At 34.1% G+C, this 27,702-nt stretch overlaps 1 protein-coding gene across 1 annotated transcript in view; it reads right to left on the bottom strand.

Moving 5' to 3' along the window:
* Positions 1-27,702, bottom strand: part of SEMA3D (semaphorin 3D) — a 202,849-nt gene that overhangs the window by 138,639 nt on the left and 36,508 nt on the right. The window lies entirely within an intron of this gene.

The following is a 27,702-nucleotide window of genomic DNA, read 5'->3' as shown; positions in this document are numbered from 1 at the left end:
AGATATCTACTCCTCCAACTGGTCATTAATCGCCAAGACATGCCCTGTGTCTCCAACACTATAAGTTAAAAAGATTGATGTTTTTGTTTTCAATGAACAGTAGTCATACTGTTCCTTATAACCCAACACACTAATATTGTTAAATAAGTTAAAAATCAAAGCACTGTTTTCCTTGCTACCATAACATTCTAAAAAGTGCCCACACGTGCTGAAACATTTATTCAGGTGAGGGACAAAAAAAAATAAAAACCCAAATTGTGAACCTGCTGGAACTTTTTTCCTTTAACTATACATATTTTCTCCTACCAAAGAACCCCTCTCTATAATCTGCTGCTCCTGATTCTGTTTTTCCTTCCAACAATCCTTTGAATTCAATAGTTAATCTTTTAATTGAGATAATTTATGGGTTAAATGTATTGTTAACAACCTCTCCAATAATCTAGTGATACTCTGCTATCTTCCAATGCATATGTGTGTGTGTGTGTGTGTGTGTGTGTGTGTGTTTTGTACCCACAGGTGTGTGTGTCCTGCATCTGGGAGGAATTACGGAGAGAAGTAGGTGTGATTTAACCTAAAGTGGGTGGATTTGGTAAATTGCATAGGTTATATTGCATGCTACTGTCTGTAACCAGCTCGACCTGGAGCCAATTAACTGCGAGTAATCTATTCCAGATGTTCACTAGGACAAACAACACTCTTGGGGATCTTCAGATGTGGAGCCAACAGGGAGTGTTCTGATTATAAGAGAGTTTTACACACTGTTCCACTAAATCAGAGATCCAAATGCATAATCTCACACTCAAGAAGGCCTTGTGCCATTTCCCAAAGGAATACAGAGAGTCCAGAAATTATTAGATGGATGGCAAATCATCAAAAATATTATTTGAGGAGCAAGGGATATAAAATTTTACGTGAGCTTCATTGATTTGTCTGATTTATTATCTATTTGTTCCAAAAGTCATTAAAGTGAAAATGTATAATTACAGTGAAAAAATAGATTCTATGCATAGGGCAAGAATTAAAATACATGATAAATTTTCACACTTAAAAACCCTGAACTTAAGACTTTGGATCCTTTCTCAAATGTGTATGTGTCTAGGTGCCTGTGTGTGTGCATATGCTTGTGCGTTTGTGTGTGTGTGCGTGTGTGTAGGATGGGGAAGGGAGGAAAAGAATCTTGATTTCTGGATTTATAAAGAACCTTTGTGCTACACATAAAGTCACCAGAGAAATTTTTATATAACTCCGGAGACACAAGCAGTTATTACTACCCCCAAATTAAAAGTACTAGCCTAATATGTAACTCATAGTTTTTTCAGGTAAAATTTGATAAGATGGTCTTCCTCTAAAGTACACAAGACTGATCTGTTATCAGTAACATTACTTCCTGGCAGTGACATGGAACATACTGACAAGAAACCAAATATAAATTATAGAATGAACTTGAGCAACAAAGAGACAACATAGGCAAACAAGGAGAAGTTTCATGTTTGTAGAAAGATGTCTTATATTCCGTTGATCTAGTGAAGTGGTATCAAAGCAGAATGCAAGTGAAATCTACTGGAATGGTGCTTGGAATGCTAAAATTTTCATTTATATTTATTTTACATCATCATTTCTAAGTTTCTCTTGGTATATTTTCTAACATACATGATATTCTACTACTTTAATACCATCAAGGGTATGCCATCACTGCTCAAGTGTACAGTGTTATTACTAATGAGTGGAATTTATAGGGCAGTAACTTTTGGTTGGTGAATTTTAACTGTTCATTATTGGACTTCATTGCCTTCAGATGTCATGAATTCCTCATCAATTGGTACAGTCCAATGGAGTCTAGAAAACCATCTGATTTTTTCAGAGATCATGAAGAAGAGACCTACCTTTAATTAAATATGAATCTACTTCCTAAGATCCTTATGATAACCAGTGATATTTTACTACATATCAAGCCAAATAAGAACATTATCAGTAATCAGTTGCAAAACTGAGCTAAACTCTTTATCAGTAAGAATAAATTACAGTACCTTATTGTTATCTTGCAGTGGTTTAAATACAATGTTTATGTTCCTAAAATACACAGAAAGTATATTGTGCAAATCCCTACTCAACAAAGCACTGCTGTTACATGTTACTTTGGGTTCGCAAGCCTTACAGTCTTAGAGCCTTAGAGACTGAATACTACAGTCTTAGTACTTAAAGCCAGATCACGTTCTCCAGGATCTTACCCCTAATGAATCCAGCTCAATAAAAAAATAATAGAATAGTGAGGTTTCAGTAATGTGTAACCTGTTTGATTTAATATTGCAGGTTACATTTTCTCCTGAATGTGATGATAAAACCATGCTTATTTTGTAAAGAAGTCCTAAAGAAATCAAGTGCCTGTGAAGTCCAAACTTGCTCAAAAAATTAACCCAATTTTTAAAAATCAATGAAACGTGACTGTCAATGACTCTGCTAGTCATTTTCCTTAGCCTAAATCTCCTATTAATGGGCTACCCAAAGCAGAGCACTAATGGTTATCAGTCTGTAGGATCAGAGTGGAGTTCCCATTGTGATTCAGCAGGTTAAGAACCCAGCATAGCATAAGCAAGGATGTGGGTTCAATCCCTAGACTTCCTCAGTAGGTTAAGGATCTGGCATTGCCTTATGCTGTGACATAGGTTGCAGATGCAGCTCAGGTCCTGCATTGCTATGGCCGTGGCTATGGCATAGGTCAGCAACTGCAGCTCTAATCCAACCCCTAGCCTGGAACTTCCATATGCCACACGTGCAACCGTATAGAGAAAAAAAAAAATTGTAGGGTCAGAGAAAGTAACAATAGCATAATCACATTAGGTTACTCTCTAAATTTGATTAATCCATAGTTGAACATTTTAAGATTTCCTTTCCAAATTCTAATATTCTAGAGAGCATTTTGATCCATGAATATTTTCATGACCAAGATTATCTTATTCCTCACCTTTTGGAATTCTGAAAATGCTTTTTGAGAATTATAGAATATTTTATCAAATTTTAATGTCTGCCTTTTATATTCAAAATATAACTGCATATTAGTCAAACTGCTTTTTAAAATGTAACACCCTCCATCTTAAATATTCTGATCTGTGCCCCTGCAGTTTAGTGATTTTTTTTTTAATAAACAGAATATTGAATAAAGCAGAGTGGGAATTACTGCAATGACAAAAGTAAATCAATTATATTTTCTTGAAAAAACAAGAATTAATCATATGTTTATTATTGAGACTTCCTCTCTTTTATTCCTTTTATCTTTTAAGAATGTCATTATCATCAAATCTGAGTGATGTTTTGGTAAATGTTCAAAACTTTTAACTCTCCTTCCTGAAATATATAGTTATTAATTTAGACACTGAGTTATATGCTCAGTATTTTCCCAGACTTAATAATATTGATCTACTATTTCTGCTATGTGGGCAATAAATGGATTTGAATCTTTAAAAAAATTGACCCTTCAATGATTAAGTGTATAAAATATTTTATACACAAACTAACTTGGCGGCCCCATGGTCTCCATATCAGCAGAAATAATTATGCACCTCGAAACTTGTTTTTCAAAGCAATGTAGGTGTCCCATAATATTTTATAATATTATCAGAGTGCTTACTTCAGCAGCACTTACAGTAAATTTCGAGCAATTCAAACACACCCAAAGAGAAAAGCACAGCACCAGTGTAAGAATGACAGACAAATGTGTACAGTTAAGACTTTCTTTTTATATTCTGACCTGTATGGTGGTCCTAGTTTTTTCATTTTTTTTTTTTTTACAATTTTCACATGTATATTGTATTTTCTAATTAAAAAATATTTAAAAAAAATCAGTTATGCTACAGAAAGGAAACAAAAGAGTTTTCAAAATTATTTAATGCAAACTTTCTAAGACTGTGGAACGGAATTCATCAAATCCTCAGAAACAATATTCAGAAGTTATTTAGCTGCCAATTTGTAAAACTGACTTCAACCTATTATGCAAAACTACTTACATTTGGGAAATACTTACATACGTTCCTACAGTTAAACTAAATTAGAACATGGGTTCACACTATGCTTAATTTAAAATCTTAAGACTGTAACTATTGGAAATTAGTAAGTAATAATGAAGTAATTAAATTATTTTTACAGGCATATGATGTAGAACAATTTTAAGGATTCTCTTTAAAATGGCTAACACTTTTAAATAAACAGATTAAGAAATTCAATCAAGTCTACCAGCAACTGTAATATCTAAAAGCAAGCTTCTCAACTAAAAAACAGGACATAGCAGATAAAAATGTGACCCTAAACTTCTTAGTCACATAAATTCTCCACGTATGCAGGTACTTTTGAGATCAAAACACTTATGATAAGCTAAATGACTCCTATGCAGTCTTATTTTTTTTAAAGCAAAAGGATGTACTAAGACATAAACATAATTTCTTTCTTTACTATTAAATGAAACACCTAAGGAAAATAAACATTTCTAGCATTGTGAGACAGTTAATCTATATAGAGAGAAGAGTTCTAATAATTCACATCATAAATATAACAGTATCTGGGAATAAATATAGGCAGTGTGTGAAAGGAATGTAATGTCATGCAAAATTTAGAGATCCAGTCTTCATAGTAGATTTGAATTCTGTGATAATTGATCCAACTCTGCTACTAATAAATGAATAAATATATTGAATGCAATCATATGCAAAAATTAATTTTTCAAAGTTATCTTCAGTATACTGACTTTAGTGATGGATGACTGTTGTGTCTTTTTGCACATGCTCATCATTGGGGCTGCTAGCCCAGAAAAAGGCTGGGTCTCTACCAGATAGTACCTGTAACAGAACTCTGAATTTTGCACAGATGACCTTTGAGCTGCTATCAGAAATTAAAGAGTTCTCAAGACCCTGACTCAGTCAATACTCTAACATTTGGTTCAGTTCTTTTATAAAAACACTGAAAATAACTTTTAAATGAAGTTATAACACCTATATATAAACTGATATTATAATTTTCATTTTTGTACCTTACCATGATAGATAGCATTGTTAAATTTCTTCTACTTACATTTCTAAATATCCCCAGTTACACCTGTAACTCCTCCAGGACAGATCAGAAGTAGAATAGCATGGTGCTCGAAAATGCAGGCACAAAGCCTAGGCTTGCCACTTGCCTCGTATTTATTAATGGAAAAGTTACTTACCCTCACTGTGTCTCATTTATCACATCCAAAACAGTAGATAATAGCTGTATTTGATTCATTTCTTGTAAGGATTAAAAAAACAATGATGCAAAACACTATACCATGCCCAGTACACAATAAGTAATCAATGTACATTAGCCATTTTAAAATTATTGCATTTGATTTGTCTTAATACTCTATTAAGACTCTATTCAAGTACAAAATATATTAAAGATAGTTTATAATAATCTGAACACATGCCTACAGTTTACAAAGCCTATAAAATAAAGAGATCTCTGGAAAATACTATATAACCTCTAAGAGTATGAAGACAAATGAAGAATCACAAGTTACCACCAAAACAAATGAAAAAGGGGAAGTAACTAAATATCAAAAAAATAACTTTATATAAAGCCTTAAAATCAAAATAGAATAAACATTTTTGAATATGCATAACACCTGATGTTATTTTCACTTGTATTAAAAGATTAGGGATACTCTCCAGGATAGTAAGTGCAGAGGAAAATGGGTGGGACACTAACAGTCTCTGCCATATCCACCTTTTAAGATCAAATGAGGGAGTTCCCGTCGTGGCGCAGTGGTTAACGAATCCGACTAGGAACCATGAGGTTGCGGGTTCGGTCCCTGCCCTTGCTCAGTGGGTTAACGATCCGGCGTTGCCGTGAGCTGTGGTGTAGGTTGCAGACGCGGCTCAGATCCCGCGTTGCTGTGGCTCTGGCGTAGGCCGGTGGCTACAGCTCCGATTCAACCCCTAGCCTGGGGACCTCCATATTCCGCGGGAGCGGCCCAAGAAATAACAACAACAACAACAAGACAAGAGACAAAAAAAAAATTACTCTGCCTAAATGTGATGCCACTTAAGGAGTTTACATACTTTGTATTTTATAAGTTACTGACATCCCTTGACATATATATGGTATTTTGTTTTTCTTTTTAGGGCTGCATGTGTCGCAGATGGAAATTCCTGGGCTGGGGTCAAATCCTAGCTGCAGCTGCAGGCCTACACCACAGCCAGAGCAATGCCAGATCTGAACCGCATTTGTGACCTACCTTGAAGCTTGCTTCAGTGCAGGATCCTTGATCCACTGAGTGAGGCCAGGGATGGAACTCACATCCTTGTGGACACTATGTCAGGTTCTTAACCTGCTGAGTCACAACATAATCTTGTGTATATATATTTTTATGGCTGCACCAATGGCATATAGAAGTTCCCAGGCCAGGGACTGAATCTGAGCCCCAGCTGTGGCAACACAGGATCCTTTAACCTACTGCATGGGCCAGTGATCGAACCCATGCCTCTGCAGCAACCTGAGCCACCGGACTCAGATTCTTAACCCCATTGCACCACAGCAGTAGCTCCCTCTATAGCATAATTTTAAATAGTATTTTTTTTTTCTTTTAAGGGCAGCACCCTCAGCATATAGAATTTCCCAGGCTAGGGGACAAATCAGAGCTACAGTTCCCAGCCTATGCCACAGCCACAGCAATGGGGATCTGAGCCATGTCAGCAACCTACACCACAGCTCAAGGCAATGCTGTATCCTTAACCCACTGAGCAGGGCTGGGGGTCAAACCTGTTCTCTTTTTCAATCTTTATAACTTTTATTTCTTTTCCCAATGAAATTATGTAAGTTACAGGTGTATAGTACAGCAATTCACAATTTTTGAAGGTTACACTCCATTTATAGTTATAAAATACTGGCATTGTACAACATATCTCTGTAGCTTTTTATATACCTAGCTATTCAAAGTAAGTATGAAGCAAAATAAGTAATGATGTCCCATTATTCTTCCACTTTTTTTTCCTACTGTACAGCATGGTGACGCAGTTACACATACACGTACACATTCTATTTTCTCATTATCATGCTCCATCATAAGTGACTGGACAGAGTTCCCAGTGCTACACAGCAGGATCTCATTGCTTATCAATTCCAAAGAATACAGTTTGCATCCATTAACCACCACCTCCCAATCCACCCCCCCTCCCTCCCCCTCCCCCTTGGCAACCACAAGTCTATTCTCCAAGTCCATGATTTTCTTTTCTGTGGAAAGGTTCATTTGTGCCCTATATTAGATTCCAGATATGTGATATCATATGGTATTTGTCTTTCTCTTTCTGACTTACTTCACTCAATATGAGAGTCTCTAGTTCCATCCATGTTGCTGCAAATGGCATTATTCGTTCCTTTTTATGGCTGAGTAATATTCCATTATACACACACACACACACACACACACACACACATCTTCCTAATCCAATCTTCTGCTGATGGACATTTGGGTTGTTTCCATGTCTTGGCGATTGTGAATAGTGCTGCAATGAACATGCTGGTGCGTGTGGCTATTTTAAGGAAAGTATTGTCTGGATATATGCCCAAGAGTGGGGTTGCTGGGTCATATGGTAGTTCTATGGATAGGTTTCTAAGGTACCTCCACACAGTTTTTCATAGTGGTGGTACCAGTCTACATTCCCACCAACAGTGCAGGAGGGCTCCCTTTTCTCCACATACCCTCTAGCATTTTTTATTTGTGGACTTACTAATGATATGGCCATTGTGACTGGTGCGAGGTGGTATCTCATGGTAGTTTTGATTTGCATTTCTCTAATAATCAGGGATACTGAGCATTTTTTCATGTCCTCATGGATAGTAGCTGGGTTTGTTACTGCTGAGCCACAACAGGAACTCCATTACTATTTTAAATAGTTAATTAAAAGAACTCTCTTACATGAAAAAACCACACCTAAAAAGTTGTATTTTATCCATGATCAATTTTTCACAATTTTATAATTTACTTATAACTGCAATTTTATTACAAACTTTAATTTGAAATTGATAGCAGCTTATAAAACATGGTTAATATAACTTCTTTAATACCCCACGATTATATATCATAACACAGCAAAACATTCTTTGATACATAGCAGAAGCTCAAAAATAATTTTGCTTTTACTGACTGTAACAACTCAGAAAATAGGGAGGCAATATTCCTGGCTGGGCAAAATTAGATATTATGTTAATAATGATTTAGGTTAAGTTAAAGAGGAAAAAAATCAATTATTTTTTAAAACATTCCAGATCTGTAAACATGCCACGTATTATTTATAACTGCTTGCAAAACTGCTGTATTTAAGGCATACCAAAGATTTGAGATCGTCTCTCCCACACATTCAAAGAGCTATTGTACATTTTAGAACATCTTAATATCTCTACCAGCCCTAAGATGGAATTTTTTTTATAATATTTAAGCAATTTCATTCAGGAAAGATCAATTTTCTGAATTTTCCTACATATATTCAATAATGTCCATGACTGATTTTTAATTTTATCTTTTTTTTTAAGTTGAGAATTATGTTTTATTTGGTGGACCTTCTCAGGACTTCAGCTGGGGAAGCAGCCTCTGTGATAACCGCAAGGGACTGTTCTGAAAAGGGAGAAGGATACAGAGGAACTTTGTATCAAAAACCAGTTACTCAGAATATCAAAAGACTACTGTTAAAGAAAATCAGTTACACCCTAAGATGAAATACTAAAGCATATATATATATATATATATATATATATATATATATAATTTTTTTTTTTTTTTTGCTTTTTAGGGCTGTACCCATGGCATATGGAGGTTCCCAAGCTAGGGCTCCAATTGGAGCTGTAGCCACCAGCCTGTGCCACAGCCACAACAACACGGGATCCCAGCAGTGCCTGTGACCTACACCACAGCTGATGGCAATGCCAGATCCTTGACCCACTGAGCGAGGCCAGGGATCAAACCCTTAACCTCGTGGTTCCTAGTTGGATTCGTTTCCACTGCGCCATGATGGGAACTCCTAAAAGCGTGTCTTAAAAAATTCCTTCCATATTCAATGATTATTTGCATAAGCATTCAATGTTTGTACAGTATGTGCTTTACTGTCTTCAAAATACATATTTCAACTCCTGTTAATTAGATACTAATAAAACTAAAAATAAATGAGAATGTATTGTATAAACCAAATAGCATTATTGTATAATGATTATTGTTTTATAATTTACACAAGTTTAAGTTGTCTTTGTATTTACCTTCCTATGAAGATATCATATTTTAAAGTATGAATCTATAATACTTTCTTTCAGAAACACTATTATACTGGATATGTAATATGAAAGCACAATATGGATCTTGTTAAAGAGCTCATGAGTAACTGCTGAATTCATCCCTTATACCTACATTCTCTTAATACATACAAGAGAGTAGGTCTTGGAGTAACACATTTGTATTTTAAAAGTAACTTGTAGTTGCCCAGGGCATGAGCAATATGGCTGTATGAAGGATGGATGGGGCTGCTGTCTTACAAAGAGAGGCTGATAAAGTATCAGAAATTTCAACTTCTTTATCAGGTAGCCTCATATTTGTAAACATCCTTCTGCAAGCATATTTTCTTCTTTTTCTCTTCTTTTTTCTTTTTTGAATGATTGCTCTGTTAGAGTTGTGTACTGAATATCTGACTACCCCATTTCCCCTTCCATTCTCAGTGCCATCTTTGTCTAGTGGTATAACTACTAGTAACTACTACAATTGTTTCCCTTTATCTTTTTATTGAGATATAATTGACATATAATATTGTATAATTTTTTAAACACTGTATAAATTTAATATCAGCTCTGTCTTTAATCACATCCTTATCAGCTGTATCTGAAAAAATGGATTTAAATGACCATCCCAAATCTTTCTGCCTCAATTAGAATAAGCAGGAGATTCCTCAGCTGAATACACAGCTACAGATGGACATATCCTCATTTTTTCTTTTTACATACTTCTCTCAGAGAAAATATATCACCTTCTACCATATGACCTCTGAGGTTGACTCACCAGTGAAACTAGCTCTGGATTTTAAAACACACATTCACTTTAATTTCTCAAAATCCTCAATAACTAACCTCATTTATTTTCACCATGTGTTACAGCAACCATGATAAAATTATTCAATTGCCCAGAGGTAACAGAGCCTAATAGCTTAGGCCCTGGATGTGTGATGTCTTGGGTTGTAATCCCTGCTGTGCTACTTATCAGCTTTATGCCCTAAAATAATTCACTTAATTCCTCTAAGTCCATTTTCCTCATCTATAAAACAGGATTATCAGTTTTTATTAAATATGGCTGTTGAAGGAATAAAATGAGATAAGGCATAGAAAACACTTACTGTGTTGCATGGCACATAGGTGGCTCTCAAAAAATATTACCTTAAAGTTCTTCTATTTTTGCATGGACTATGATGGCAACTATTTTTCCATAGATATTAAGTGGGTAAGAAACTTAAAAGAAAACCTGGAAATTCTCATGATTTCCTACCACACTTGCAAATGTGTTTGTGTAATTTGACATCAAAGTTTCCAACTTTCATTCCACAATGTAAGTTTTTTTGTGTGTGCTCAGTTAGATAAGATCCCATATTGCAGAAATAATACTTTATTTTCTCTGAACTTCCAATTTGTTGAGCACTGGCAAAGGGCACTGCCAAGATGAAATCCTAACCAAAAGAACACATTTGCTTTATTTTCTATGGAAATTATTAGAAAATAATAATAAAGGCCAAGTGAAAACTAAATGCTTTTTATTTTAGAATATTCAATGTGGGGTTACTATATATATTTGACAAAAGTCTTTGAACTGAGATTAAGATTTAGAAACAGTTTGGATGGTAAGCCAACCTAAAGTTACTGAAAGCTTGTTTGAATATTATAAGAGCCAAAAGGTTCTATACACATAAAGAACTTTACCTTTAATTATAACTGCTATACTTTTGCAGAATATTCAAAGCACCAAATTTTTATAGGATAGTAAAATAACTGTATAAAAAATGTTTCCAAATGATATGTAGGCCATCCTCTTCATCTCACATGATGTGCATGTATACCTTCCAGAGCACATGTAATCTCCATCTGCAGACACATGTACTTCTTTTCAGCCACATGAAGGCAAGGACATGAATCACATTCACCACTGTATCCCCAAAGTCTAGCACAGTGCCTGGCATGGAGGAGGAGATGAGCATACATTTGTTAAATAAATGAAAGAAGTAGTCTATTTCTTCCCTGTCCCTTTGCCAGCCAACTTATACGATGTTTTGTGCTGAAGCAGCCAAAATCTCTATATATCATCTCTGTGTGTGATATCATGAAGACCCCAAAAGCCTGCATAGCCTCAACAGTACCAGCAAGAAACAAAAGGAAATTTTTGGATCAAACTAAGATGATCCCATGGCTACTACAAAGATTCATAAAAAATAGGAGGAATGATTAAGTGGGTTAGGGACAGTCTTGGTATTTCTGGGTATCTTTTTTTAAGAGTTTTCAGAAATAGGAATTCCCTTTGTGGCTCAGCAGGTTAAGAACCCAACTAGTATGCATGAGGATTCAGGTTCGATCCCTAGCCCCGCTCAGCAGGTTAGGGATCCCAGTGTTGCCGTGAGCTATGGTCACAGATGCAACTCAGATCCAGCATTGCTGTGACTGTGGTGTAGGCTGGCAGCTGTAGCTCTAATTCAACCCCTAGCCTGGGGACTTGGATATGCCACAGGTGCGGCCCTAAAAAGAGAAAAAAAGAGTTTTGAGAAATGCATTTTTCTTACCTCACTTGAAAATGTTGCAGAAAACCCCTGTATGCAGAAGGGCCATAAAATAGTGAAGAGTTTGAACTCTGGAGTCAAGTGGGCCTGGGTGTGAGTTCCCATTTTACCACTTTCCGGACAAGGATGGCTTCAAAATTTAGGAAATAATGGCAATTTTGTTATGTTTGATTTGAAGTAGTATACATTAAATTCCCTCTCCACAAACTATGTGTAAAATAAAGATTAGCTATTATGGTGATTATTCGTTATTACATATTAAGATAGTTCTATTCCCCCAAGTATGTGTGGTCTGCCAGTGAACCCCGTTGGTACCTGTGATTTGGAAGGGAGTGAATGCCCATTAGCAATTTGGGAAATTTTAAGTTTCACTCCCTCCATGTCCCCAGTGGTCTCAGTGGAGAAACTTCAAATGAGAAAATAGTATTTTAATGATAATGATTCTTTAATAATAAAGTATAATCTCCCTTTACCATCACCTTTATACTTTCCCCATTGTCTCCTTTCGTCAGTTGTTGACTTTTATCTAGAAGACAAAGCATAAAATTGAACTAAGCAGAAGTCAAGCACATACATGTGATTGGGTCACTTTGCTATACAATAGAAATTGAAGAATCACTGTAAATCAACTATATTTTAAGAAAATAAATAAATAATACTCATCTTCTCCTTTCAATCTCCATAGTCCTAAAACATTCACAGTACAAACCTTTTCCTAAGTAAATGTACAAAGAGATTAAAAGGGGATAGGAGAACAGTGTCTAAGTGGTAAAATATGCAAGCCATTTAGAGAAAAAAGTAGAAACGTAACAATTATTGCTGTCTTGGGCAAGAAAGAATGTGAAGTTCAATTGTAATAGTGCATGCATGACTCTTTTGGAATGTCAAAGAACAGCAAATAATTCTTGATTACAAAATGATGAGAAAAAAAGACATCTTCCTTTTCTTGGCAATTCAAAAAGTCAGTTTTTCAGGCATCTCAGTAAAATTTTCATCACATTACTAATAAAATTTAGAGTTCCCCTTTTTAAAGTTACTATGTAACTTACTACTATTTGTAAATGAAAAAGTACTACTTTACTTCTTCATTCAAAAAGGGCTGTCAGGGGTTGTGATAAGCATCAGTATTCAATAGGCACCCAACCTTGATTTTTAAAACACGGCATCTGAACCATTTAAAACAGCTACATTTATCATCCATCTACCTGGTGCAAATCTGTAAGTTCATATATCTTAAGAAAAATTATTATAATCTATAAATGGTATATGAAGATAAAGTTTAAAGCCATTAAATTATACAACTGTCTATAATCATATTTTTACTTCAAGCACTATAAAGAGTGTTAAAATCACTACCATTGGAAAGCATATTATGCCTTATTGAGGCTAAAAATGAATTTATATCAGCTGGGAGAAGATTTTTTACTGGGGGAAACATTTTTGATATTTTGCTATTTATAGATTTATGTAAAACAACTTTAACTATTAAAATCTGACTTTTAAATACATGTCACCTTCTCCAGCTATTATTTTATAAAGAACACAGAGAACAAGAACATGGATGAATCATGTTGTAGCGGGATGAGCAATAAAGCCTTCAGCCCTAACTGAAGTCCTGGCTTTGCCTCCCACAGGACCTCTTATCTTCAGCAATTTAATGAACTACTCAAAGTGTTAGAGTTCTTTTACATAAATTTAGTATGTTGATATGTCATCAACCGAACAGAGATATTACATAGTTCTAGTAAAGTACACACAAATATTTTGAAAATAACAGAAAACATACGTAAACCCACTTCTTGAAGGAGGTTAATTTTTCAACTTACCTAAATTCTTGCTTTCTCAATGATCAGTATCAACGGATCTTACTTAATGTAGAGTCAGTTATTAGAAAGCCCAATTTCAGATCTATTCTAATTTCTCTATCAAATAAAGAAGTAGTAACACATATATGGGAGGGAAGGTGAAGGTATTATCTATCCTTTAACTATCAAACAAGGCCATCATCTCTTCAGACAGGTCATTTAATAATGTGCATGGTATTTTATCTCTAAGATTTATTTTTTCTACTCCTTTTCGAAAGCTACTAAGGGAGCCCTGAGAGGCTGTAACTGTATGCCTGGGTTACTACAATTGGTATTCTAGACTCCAGACAGAGACTCTAATCTTGGGAGTGCCTGATGTTGCCAGATTTGTTTGCTTCATGAAGAGCTTGCTTTCATACGCAATCTCTCATTTAAAACATAAACTCCCTAGCTTGGTATGCCAGTTCCTTCCTCACATAAATTACTTTCTCTTCATGCCTCAGTGTGTACTCCTTGTTCCAGTCAAGATGCTCAACCAACACATGTATCCAAATCATGTTCATTTCCTTCTCCCTATGCACGATCTCCTGCTCTCTCAGATCCAATCTCATCCAAAAAGCATTTATGGATAAATTCCAAGTCAAAACATTCACTCTCTATCAGGATCACTGCGGCACATTTTTTTTTAACCACACTAAACTACAGTCAAATTATTTTGTATGTGCCCTGAATTATATATGTCTTTTAACTCTCCAAAAATACTGGATGTTTAAACATGGAAAACATACATTCTTTTAAATCTACCTTAAATAGTCCACAGAAGCTGACTAGGCTCAAAGTAGAAGACTAATAGATGTTTTTTAGATAGATAAGAAATCAAATGTTAACGGGAGAACATTAAAAAAAAAAGAAAACCCTGTTCTTCTGACTTATTAAACACAAAATGAATTTTGGTGATACAAGATTCTGTAAATCTTCTAAGAGAAATAAATGATATCCACTAATAACCTGAAAACCACATGTAAATTTGTATAGAGAACCTGACAAAACTAAGTATTACAAGGAATTAGAAAGATAGATAGGTTATGTTTTATGAATAAAAGAAAATATTGTGGTGTGGATGATGAAACATAATGCTACTCTTTGAGTACTAGTTAATAAGCTTATAACAAAGGTGGATCAAAAGTCTGATAATGATAATCAATCTGAAATTGATTAGAAGTTAAAAAGAAAATGTGCAAACATAAAACAGGATTTCATTTCACGGCTGACAATGTATCTGTAAACACGACAACTGCAGCTTCTCTCTCCTCAGTGACCAGAAAAGTTTATCAAGGAGTTATTTTATGAGTTAACCTGAAAAAACACTACTCATGTTCATAAAAATACAAGATATAAACACTATCACTTAACACCTTGGTATCAAAATATCACAACAGTGTAACATTTTTCATTTGTGTTCATTTAACAATACACATGACATTAGGTTAGAAGACCTATGTCCCATAAAGAATATGGAGTAAACATTCAAATTGATGTATAAGGCATTGGACATTGAAATATATGGTAAGCTAATATCAAATTAGATGGTAACACATCCTTTGAATGAATCCTTTATTTTAAATCATATTTAGTGTAATCAACACAGTCTTGACACAAAGGGCAAAAGCAAGACATTTAATTTTCACTTTCTTAAAATTTTTCATTCTTTTTAATGGCAGTCATAACAGACAAACATCTTTTTGTAATAATGGAGTGGTCTTTAATGGAAAATATTGTGGTTTAAACAAATATTTGATTATCAGTTTGAAGAAGGCAATATCATCATGGATTCCTGATATATATGACCTTGCTATAAGTCTGAAAGTTTCTGCCCCCCCTAAAGTTTCTATGTTGACACCTTAACCTCTGAAGATGATGGCATTCACAGATGGAGTCTTTGGTAGGGGCTTAAGTCATGTGGGGGAACCCTAATGAAAGGATTAGTGTCTTATAATAGGAAGCACCAGAGAGATTGCCTAGCTCTTTCCACCATGAAAAGAACAGAAACAAAGGCACTGGCTATGAATCAGAAAGAGGGCCCTCACTGGAAGACAGCCATGCTGGTGCCTTGATCTTGGACTTCAAGCCTCCAGAATTTCTGTTGTTTATCAGTTACCCACTTGGTGGCATTTAGTTATAGTAGTTGAAATGGGCTAAGACACACCTTAATCCTTTTATTTTACTAGGTTTTACTGTCTTTTTATTTAAAATACATTAAATCATGGACATGGCATGGAGAACAGACTTGTGGTTGCCAAGGGGGAGAGGGTGAGGATGGATTGGGAATTTGGGGGTAATAGATGGAATGGATAAGCAATGAGATCCTGAGGTATAGCACTGGGAACTATAGCTAGTCACTTATAATGGAGCATGATAATGTGAGAAAAGAGAATGCATACAGGTATGTGTAACTGGGTCACCCTGCTGTACAGTAAAAATTGACAGAACACTATAAACGAGATATAATGGAAAAAATAAAAATCATTATAAATTTAAAAAATAAAATAAAATACATTCAGTGGAACTACTGCAACTTTAAAGTCTCTTCTAAAATTCTAGTATGGCAGATCAAGTCATAATGAATTGCCTCCAATTTCTCAAAATTAAAAAGCCATACAGACAATCTGAAACAAAATGTATTAGCAGTTAGAGTGCTAACCTTTATTTTTCAATTTTACCCCCTATCTATGACATATACTAAGTATAGTATTGAATATGATTTTTGTCAAAATGTCTCAAAGTGATTTAAAAATTTCAGGTTTACTCAAGAAAAGTCAAGTGTATCATAGACATAATCATTCACGAACTGCAAGAGAGACAGAAACAAAGCCCCATGGTAAGTTTCAATACATACGCATAAAATATGAAAAACTGTTATTCAAATAAACTGCTTTTCCATAAAGCTTTGAAAAATAAAAACATTTTACTTCACTAAATGCTTTAACCTTAAAGCTACAACAACATGATTTATATAACAAGGTATTTATACCGCTTGCATTTTGACAATATTTTTAGTTTTTCTCACAAAAAGATTATAGGATACAATGTTAAAATATAGTAATTCATTTTTATATATAATGATTTTTTTCCATTATAGCTCTTTTACAGTGTTCTGTCAATTTTCTACTGTATACCATGGTGACCCAGTTACACATACATGTACACATTCTATTTTCTCACATTATCAGTCTCTCTCATAAGTGACTAGACATAGTTCTCAATGCTGCACTTCAGGATCTCATCTCTTATCCATTCCAAAGGCAACAGTCTGCATCTATTAACACCAAGCTCCCAATCCCTCCCACTCTCTCCTCCTCCCCATTGGCAACCACAAGTCTATTCTCCAAGTCCATGATTTTCTTTTCTGTGGAAAGGTTCATTTGTGCCATATATTAGACCCCAGATAAACTTTCTGGGATCATTTCTATAGTTTATAATTCATTTTTATAATTATTGTTGTCAGCATAATCTCCAATGATATTTGAAATCAGAAACATGTAGCAAAGAAAATGAAGGGTCTTCTTGAAATAGCTAGGTTGCTTTGGTTGGAAGAAACATACTATAAACATAATGTTAGAGGAATCTGTAATAAATTTACTTGTCGCAAAGGTAGTACATTTACTTTGATATTATTAAGTGTCTCAACATAAACTTTTAAGTGAAATGAACAATAGAATTTAGTAGCATAGCAGTGTCAGTTATTAGAAAATCTAGAAACAGTTATTTGGAACACGAGGAAATCGTATGCTCAAACTTAGTATGTTTCTCTGTTAGAGGTAGTTAAACAATTGTGAAATAAGTAAGAGGAAGAACATTATTAATCTAAGTAACTGAAATTTTATTTCCTAAAAATGTAAACATTTATCATTTTTGTCAATCTGAAAAACTACTAGCAAAATGATCAGGACTAGATTTTTAAAATGGACTGTATTAGTTCACAGTATTTATCAATTATACTATTATCATAAGTAAATATTCTAATATTATTATCATAAATTACATTATAGTAATAACAAATTATTACCATATCTTAAATTATTATAAATATAAATTACCATAAATTACATTATAGTAATAACATTATATGCATTAATGATTTCATTGTAGCTTATTTGGTGAAATATAAAGGAGAGGGAAACCAAGAAGGTCTTAGACAATGGGAAACACATAGAAGAATTTCAACATTAATTAAATTTATTTAAGTTCAGATGAACAACTATTTTACAAGCTTTTTGTTATATACTTAATAGTTTACTCCAAGTATCCACTTCCCCTGAAAGTTCAGAATTTCTTTGGAAGCTTTAGAATTTCAAAAATGAAAGGGAATTTAGATCATAAATATATTTTTAAGGGCATATTTTTACCTTATTAAAGAACTTAACTAGGTAGCCACTATTATCTGACTTCTGTAAACAACATGTTAAATTACTATAAAGAGTATTCAGCATGGCAACAACAGATCCAAGCCACATCTGTGACCCTTCCCTACAGCTTGTGGCAACACTGGCCCCTTAACCCATTGAGCATGGCCAGGGATTGAACCTACATCCTCAAAGAGACATTGCTGGGTCCTTAACCCACTCAGCCACAGTGGGAACTCCAATCACTATTTTTTCCACCCTGGGTCAAAGGTCAAAGCCTTGTAGAGTTAAACTATCAGCCTGGCAGGAAAAGTAAGAATTACCAAAACAGTTAAACTTGTATGCTATAATTATTGAACAGTTAAAATATTACTACAGGCTACTACCAATGTTCTATAATTTTTAAAGTTCATACATGAAATATATTTATGGATACATAAGTAAAATTAAATTTATAAGATAATTTATGAGATGAGAACATTTTAAAATATTGTTAATATGAGGAGACAAATATTCTATTTTATCTGATTTAAAATACTGAACCACTACTGTGGATGACTATTCATTGATTTATTCAGTTTAGAGAATATTAATTGAGCTCCTTCAAAGTTTCAAAGTGTTACCTTTCCAAGCACTGCAGATACTGAGTGAACACAGAAAAAAAAAGAATGTCTAATCAAGCAGCTTGTATTTTACAAGGAATAGCAACCAAACACAAAGGGAATATAATGTGTCAGTGTGGTAATTGCCATGGAGGAAAATGGAAGAGATAAAAAGATGGGTGGAGAAGTTGTCATCTAAGTGGGACAGCTTATTTAAGCGACATTATGTAAGCCTACTGCGAACATTTAAAACGTTTCTATTCTCTAAACAAAGTAACTGCATTCAAAGCAATGACAATTCTTATTTGGAGTTTTGTACTTGCTGGGCATAAAGGTTAGAAAAAAGTCTTACTTCCTCCACTTTAACTAGAAGGAGAATGATTTTCGTTTGAAAGTGTAAAGATACAGCTTCCGACCTCCCTTTTTAACCTGGCGGTGCTCCTTTCTAGATTTATCAGGTGGGACAGTAAAAATGTCCAAATGTATTTTCATGAAGTGGTTACACAGCACACAATATCTCAGTTGACATGAAAATTGATAACAGAAATGCAAAACAAACTTCCAAAGAACATAACAAAGAATTGTTTCTTTTTGAAATCCAAATTAGAGTAAAAATATAATTGGCCTACTCACACTCAATTAATCTTGAGATGAGTAACACAGGATTCTTTGGATCTGCAAATAGTTCTCTGAACATAAGAACTAATTCAATGGAATGGTATTATATGACACTATGTATTACACAATGGGCTAAAATAAACACTATCCTCAATGGAAATAAACTAATGTGTTCAAGATTACTGTCTTTAAACTTTTGAAGGGAGATATTTGGTCATCCAAGAGAAATCAGCTTAACACCAAGCTTTCATTTGTAACTTCAGGATGACTTTCTGTATTACATATTCTTTTATTAAAAAAGACTTGTGCATTTTCTTCCCTTCTTCAAAATGGAAAACTTTTTAGTGTGGCAGAGTAAAAACACACAGGATTAGAAATCATGAAAATTCTGGTTTAGGCTCTGCAAATAATATCACTGTGACTGTTGGCAAATTACTCTATCTTTGTGAACTGCAGTTGTATCATCTTTAAAAGAAGGAGCTAATAAAGATGGTCTTTAAGGTGTCTTACTGCTCTAAGACAAACAAGATCACTTACATTAAAAGAAAGAATTGAACCATTCTTTATAAGGATGTCACTTCAAATATCAGCACACAATTTGGTCCTACCTGTTACAACAGAGTTCTTATTTCCTGACTTTGTCATATGTCATTTACTCTGTACAATCTATAGCCTACAAGTTGCAAGACAAGAACACATTATTGTCCATTTCTGATTACCACAGAGTCCTTTTTAAGAGCTAAAACTACTTAATTCAAGTTTCAAGAAGTTTTCCTGAGGAAATGGGCGCATGCTGAAGGAATGAATGCATAACACGAGTAGGGATGGGAGTGAAAGGAGTTTGTAAAAGTCTTATTAGATCAATGTTTTCTGTTTTGGTACCTTAAAAATTAAAAATGAATTTAGAATTCTCAAAAGAAGAAAAAAACCTGCTTTAATCTTACCGTAGAGAAGGACACTTGATGGTATTTCTTAGCAAAGTTTTGGTGTTGTTCTTAGTACCAACTAGTTTATTATTCAGAAAAATAAATTTAATTATCATTAAAACAACTTGTGGGATTCTATACCACAAAACAAAGACATAACCCATTGCACTGACTAAAGTCTAGGGGTTCTTTATATTCTTTCACAATATACAATGTCTTAGTGTAAATATCAAGGTAAATTTTACTGCTGGTTAATTGTTTTATTAATAGCAGATTGTCATCATTACAAAAGTATTATATTTACACTCTACACAGTTAAACCACAGAAAAACAAAAAGAAAAAAAGAAAAACATCATCTTTATATTTATAGTCTACTCAGAAATCATCATTGTTATAATCTTGTTAACCTTCCCATATTTTCTAATTTATATTTTTTATCACAAGGAGATAATTTCAAATATTCTACTTTGTAACTTATTTATAAGTTAATTACCTTCATTTTGCCTATCAATACATTTTCATTTTATTTAATATCCAGTCCATATTAAAATTTTCAGGATTGTCCCCAAATTGTTCTATATAATTGGTTTATTCAACTCAGGATCCAATTCAATGTGACACACTGTACCTAGGTGTCGTGCGCCTCTCATTTTTAACCTAGCACAAATCACTCCCCTCTTTTTCATGACATGAATTTGTTGACAAGAGATAGGTTCAAGTTATCCTTTTAAAAATACTTTAATGCCTTCATCAATTTCAGTGTTATTCAGAGTTATTAAGTTATATGAAAACCATGTGTTAGTTAACTGCAAAGGACACCTATTTCCCAATGCTTCTGCTGGAATTCAGAGAAAATTCATCATTGTGCTATCAGGGATTCTATGCTAATTTTAACAAGATCGAGTGTTCTCTTGATCTTTCTCCACTGGGAGAAGGGCATGAGGCATGCCTCCTTGGATGAAGAGCCCTTCATTCTTCATGAATAAGCATGAAGCGTTCTAAGAACAGTCTTAGCTATTGCTTACATAAATGTACCTGCTTTGTGATCTCTCTAAAGCAATCTCCCTTCATGTATTCTTTCATCCATCAGAATAAAATCTAAATAAAAGCATATTCCTGTTGGGCTGTGTCGCACCCATTTACCTAAATTAATGTTTATTTAGTATGTAATAATATTTTCTATTGAGAAAAGCAGGGCTCTGTTTTCTCAAGATTTTTGCCAAGTCTCATAAATCTGGGAAAAGGCATTCAGTGTAACCCTTACTAATAACCAAAGTGGCCACACACAGAATAAACAACAGCCTAGTTTATAAAGTCGTCACTGAGAAACTCTAGTGGGGTAAATTTGGATTTCTCAGTATTAATTTATGATGTGTGCAATGCACTTTACAATGAAATACAGAGAATAGGAAAGGAGTTTAAAAATACATTTAAAACGGTACTCTAATACATTAATGTACTATTTAAATTTAACAGCCACCTCTCCCCCCCCCCACAAAAAAGAGAAAAGAAAACAAAGAAAAACAATGTGTTTCTGTGAGTTATATGGGAGTTGGTGATGAATTTTAGTTGGTATGGAGGTATAAGAATTTCTAAACAATGACATATCAACATCACTAAAAAACACAATTTGCTAGGTGTTTCTCCTCCGATTTTAAAATTACTCAACGGTTTACTTAAAGCTTAAGGAGTCATTTCGTTACCAACATAGCAGATTTTTGAGACAAAAATACCTAGTAAAACATTGGAAAAGTACTTAGTTTCATCTATAACTTCAGCATCAGCTAGAGTACCTTCCATGTGAATTTTAATACTGAGTCAAATTTTACTTTGAGACATGAAATTATAACTTTAGTTAAAACCCCACAATAGAAGCTTTCTGAAGATATCATAATTTATTTATGAATGATACAGACTACTCAGGGAAAAAAGGAATCTAACTATCTCATGGTGGTCCTATTTTTATTAAATCGTTCTCCATGGTAATACAGCATTTTCTCAATTTGCATTTGTCATGGATGTCAGAGAACAGGATGCAGACAACTTTTAGAAAGAAGAATAAAGCCTTTTGATATTTGTTTGGTTTCAAAGATCCCAGAAAGAGATTCCTCATAATAAAGGAAAGAGGGGATGCCATTTCTTAATGTCTGAACAACCTGTCAATATTTTCTTTAATTTTATGGCTCCTTTCACTTTCTCACTAGAAAGATTCCCAGACAAGCAATATGATGTGAATGTAATAACCTTTTCTCTTTTTGGCTGAGTGATGGTTTCTCAAAATAAATATAAACCATCATATACATTTTTTTTCCTGAATATTTCTCTCTTGAGCCATGAAGTGAAAAGATTTTCTCTGGGAATGCCAAATGCTAACATGTTGCCACCTAAATTAGAAAAAGTAACATCAAGAGAACGTCTACTTTGGACAATTGGCTAAAACTTTTCTTCTCTTTGCAATAACCCTCTCTCTTATACCTTTACCAATGTATTTATTGCAAAATGTATTTCCAATAAGAGCATCTTAAAAATTACTCATTCAGGAGTTCCCACTGTGGCCCAATGGGATTGGCTGCATCTCTGAATCATCGCCAGAATGCAGGTTTGATCCCTGGGCTGGCACAGTGGGTTAAAGGATCCAGTGCTGCTGCAGTTTCGGCATAGGTCTGCAACTATGGCTCAGATCTGATCCCTGGCCCAGGAACTCCATCCATGGGGCAGTCAAAAAAGAAAAAAAGAAAGAAAGAAAAGAATGATTTAAAAAAATTACTCATTCACAAGTGATAATGGATACACACTACATACCAATCATGATGCTACATGCACTTAGGTATGAAAATGAGATGACATGGTACACTCATACACAGTCAGCTATATAAGTAAAGTGATTACCAGAATACTTGACATAGACATTCTAAAGCAAAAATTAATAATTTTATTATCACAGGAATTTCAAGATGGATAGAGATTTAAAAAATAATATAGGAACATGTTATTACATGTAATATTATATTTAATATAAATCAATTCTAAAATATATACTAGCTCTGTCCAGTAAAAATATAATGCAAGACATGCAGTTAAAAAATTTTTGTAGTCACGTAAAAAAAGTAAAAAGTAACAGATAGAACCAATTTCTGTATTGTATTTAATCTAATATACTAAAATATCATTTTAACATGTAATCAATAAAGTCTTTATCAGATGCGTTATGTTTTTCATTCTAGGTCTTCCAAAACAGCTGTGCATTTTACAGTTCAACATTTCTCTATTTTAAAGATAAAGTTTTAATTAGAAATATGTTTAATTTTCAGATTTCATAATATTTACAATTGAGAAAGGATACTGAACATACCATACATGTTTCAAACTTAAAAGTTTCCCAATAACTGAATCAAGTACCACTTTTAAAATTTAATTTTAAATTAATTAAAATAAAATAAAACATGAATTTAAAGCAAGCCTTGAAACTTCTGTAAGATGCAGAAGTCTGAACCCTTTATCCTTATCCCCAGAGGGAGAAAATATATTTTGCTATGAGATAAAGGGGGAGGGATTCCCAGTGCTGAGATATATTTTTCACCATAGGCTGGACATGATAGAAAAATGAACACAATTTACAAAACACCAGAATTTCTGTGAGAATCTCAGCAAGATTTCCAAGCATTTATACGCAGACTTTTTAATAAGAACTAGACTGCAATGTCCAACACTTTTAAGTCAATATAAGCCTAAAATTAAAGTTATGTTTGTTCTTATTTTCCCCATGCATTTCACCACTACTTTAAAACATCCGATGAACATAAAGCAGATACTAATATCTCACAGGATTTGATTAGGACTTAACATGGATTCCTACTTTAATGTCAACCCACCGATTAACATTCCAAAGACGGGAGAAATTGCATCACAAATCAACCTGGCTTGGGTGGCTGTTGAACTTAACCAAGGAGAACAAATAAGTTTTGGGGAGAAATCCTGGAGCAGCTGGATAATAGACATAGATCTAGTTTGGCTTTTATTAGTGTTTAGTTTGGCTTAATTTATTTTCATACAAAGGAAGGAGGGAAAACATAATCCTTGAAACTTCACTAAGAGTGTTTCAAGGTTCTGAATTGTTGATTATAAATGATAGCATCACAATAATCTATCTTCCAAAATTTGAACCTCTTTCTGGAATGGTTTGAGTATAGGAATTATGAGGATAGAGACTTTTACTTTTTATCCTTTATTTTATTTCCATTCTGATGTAATGCTTGGTACATATCACATATTCATCTTATTACAGAGTGTGAAAGAAACAGTGAGTAAATCAATGAATTGAGCCAAATAAAAACTGTGAAATATTGACACAGATGTGACAGTCTGAACAACATGTCCAACTTGCCTTTAATGTTTTGTTGTATTTTGGAGGGTAGAGACAAAAGCACAATTCTTAAACCAAACAATAATATAATCAGAAGATACTGATATATTTTATGCTGTTGTTATTGTTTATTTTTAGTTTTGAAGGTATTTAAGAACTGAATGACAAAATAAGAAACTGCATTTCCCCCACCCCATTTTACAGACACTCTTATCCTCAATCTATCCAAAATATTAGAGAAACTTGGCATTTCAAAAGCTACCTTGCTGGACACTTGGAGGACTGGAAATAAAACTTACAGGAAAGAACTTCCATAAAAGGAACAGGAAATTATCATGAGTCAAACTCCTCACTGAGCAAAATAATACAGTGTATTTAATAACAAAAAAATAAAAAAATATATCTGGTAGAGAGAAGGACCTATACTGGAGAAAATATTTTCTTCTAATGTTTCACTTATCAAGACATTGCACATCCCAATATAGGCTAAGTTATTGCTTTCTCCTCTTCCAGTTGGGCATGAAACAACCAGAGTCAGTCCTGCACATATAACACAGGTGACATGCCCTTCCCATTACCTCCATTCAGCCTTCATTCAGATATCAACTCCCTGCTACTTCACCCTTTGAATTTTAAAGTTTGTTTGTTTGTTTGTTGGTTTTTTTTTTTTTTTAGCTGAGAGAATTCACAAGGTCCTAGACAAATCAGGCTGCCCAATACCAGTTTTCAGTTTCATGTCCTCAAACACCAACTCTCCAATAGATAAGAAATGATTTCAACCAGAGGAAAAAAATTAAACAAATCATCCCTTCCCTGCTACTAAATCCAGCTAAATTTGCTATCACCGCCAGAGATCTACCTAAAGGTATAGAAACTTTATCAACAAAATAGGTAGTAGGAAATAAGGATTAAAAATTATCAGGCAGGAAAAAATAAATGACTCAAAATTTGAATTCAAAATCTAATAAGAATAGCAGTGACAGGAATTACGTATCCCCATTAATGATCAATATGAGCCCTCCCTGAGACAGGTAAGAAGAGCTTGCCCCCCCCCCATTATATTCTCTGTTCTTCTTTTCACTTAAAATTGATTTTTATTTTTGATGATTCACTTTAATATAACTTCCTGTGATTTTTGGTTCTGAGCCTTCCGTTGGGGGTGCTGATGGTTCTCAGAGTTTATTGTTAAGGAAATGGATAATATCTAGTTTAAAAATTCTCATATTTGATTTCTTCTAATAATCCAGATAAGATCCACTGAGCTCCTCAGTTGAGAGTAAATACACATTTCTATAAGATATTTGTTTTTAAAAGGAAACAATGTTTATATAGTTAACTAGGTTACTGAATTGCAAAGATGAGATAAAATGGAAAATTACTTCAAATCCCCTGACTTATAGCACTCCAGGGTTTACTTGCAGTCAGGAGATACACATGAGAAGACAGAAAATCCCTTCTTATATAGTACATCTCATATGGACTATTGTAAAAAGGTAGCTCTTTTGAATGAAGAGTGTAGTTGGAAACTTTGAGAAACACTTAGTTCAACTTTTAACATGCCATATGGAAATTTAAAATGTCCTAACAGACACTGATAATATTACTTTCTTAAAATATACAAGTAACAATTGTATCAAACAACCACTGTGTATGCTAACATCAAGCTTGCAAAGCCACAGAAAATTACACTGTGAATCCTGAGAAATATTTGTGATAACTGGACAGAGAAAACAGAAAACACTGAGATTAAAGAGTAAGATATGGGCTTTTATAACTGCTTTACAGTGCTTTCCATTTACTTGCACTCTTGCTGAGGCTTTTTGACGTCTCAGTTTTAAGATTCAGGGCCTATGATTCATGTTAGCATTTAATTGTTACATGATTCCAAAACTGTGTGTCAAGGCACCCTGGGGTGCTAAGTGAACTCACAGGGCATGCTGGGGGATATTTTAAAATTTCAAGGTAAACACAACAGCATTCAACATCTGTCAGACATAGATGTTGTATAGTTACAAACTACTAGTCAAGGTTTTTCACCGTTTCAACATTAGGCAATGCAACATTCCTTTCCAAGGTGTCATAGCTGTGCAAAGCTGGGTTTCCAGCAGGTCATGAGATAAAAAACAAGTACCTCCTGTCGATGGACATTTGGGTTGTTTCCATGTCTTGGCTACTGTGAATAGTGCTGCAATGAACATGCGGGTGCACGTGTCTCTTTTAAGTAGAGTTTTGTCCGGATAGATGCCCAAGAGTGGGACTGTGGGGTCATATGGAAGTTCTATGTATAGATTTCTAAGGCTTATCAGACACAATTTAGAATAGATTTACAAGGAGATCCCACTGAATAGCATTGAGAACTTTGTCTACATACTCATGTTGCAACAGAAGAAAGGCTGGGGGAAAAATGTAATTGTAATGTATACATGTAAGGATAACCTGACCCCCTTGCTGTACAGTGGAAAAAAAAAAAAAGTACCTCCTGAAAAACCCATGTGGAGCAGGTAAGGAAGCTGATAAAGGTCAATTTGTTTCCAAGGTTTGAGAAGTTGTGCAGTGCCCAATACACACACACACACACACACATCCCCCATCAATAAGTAATTGTGGTTATTTAAAAGACAAATAAAAATATCAATCTTATTTTTTCTCCAAGCATACTCCAAGCATAAATACTTATTAACTTGTTTGGCCCTAACTAATAGGCTGTTTGGATGTAATTATTTAATAAACAGAATTCTTGGTTTTTGTTTGTTTGTTGGCATTGTGGTACCATGGAAATATTATTGAACTAAGGTACTATGAACTGAAAAGCTTTGGAAATTTCCATTCTAAGAGCTTTTCCAGGAAATTAAAAAATGCATCATTGCAAGTTGGATCACCCACCAAATCATATCTGCAGGTGAATTTGCAAATGCAATATATTAACCACTCTACTGCTTGGTCTTCAAGCTTCATTTTAATATTTCTTTTACTTGTCTGTATTCTCCAGTTCTTCCAGATTTACTGCCAGAAGACTATAGTCATTGAAGATTTTCTATGTTGCTGTTTTCTTAAGTTTATGATGAAATTCACCAGGTAGGTAGAAGCTTGGTTTAATAATGTCCTTATTGTGATACCAAAATCAAGTACCACTGGAGAAAGTTCAAAGCTGACTTTTTTAACACTGACTTCCCTCCACGTTGA

Source organism: Phacochoerus africanus, chromosome 11 (assembly GCF_016906955.1).
Source record: "Phacochoerus africanus isolate WHEZ1 chromosome 11, ROS_Pafr_v1, whole genome shotgun sequence".
In the NCBI taxonomy this organism is placed as follows: domain Eukaryota; kingdom Metazoa; phylum Chordata; class Mammalia; order Artiodactyla; family Suidae; genus Phacochoerus; species Phacochoerus africanus.
The sequence above is the reverse complement of the archived record's forward strand: the minus strand, read 5'-3'. Positions and strand labels throughout refer to the sequence as shown.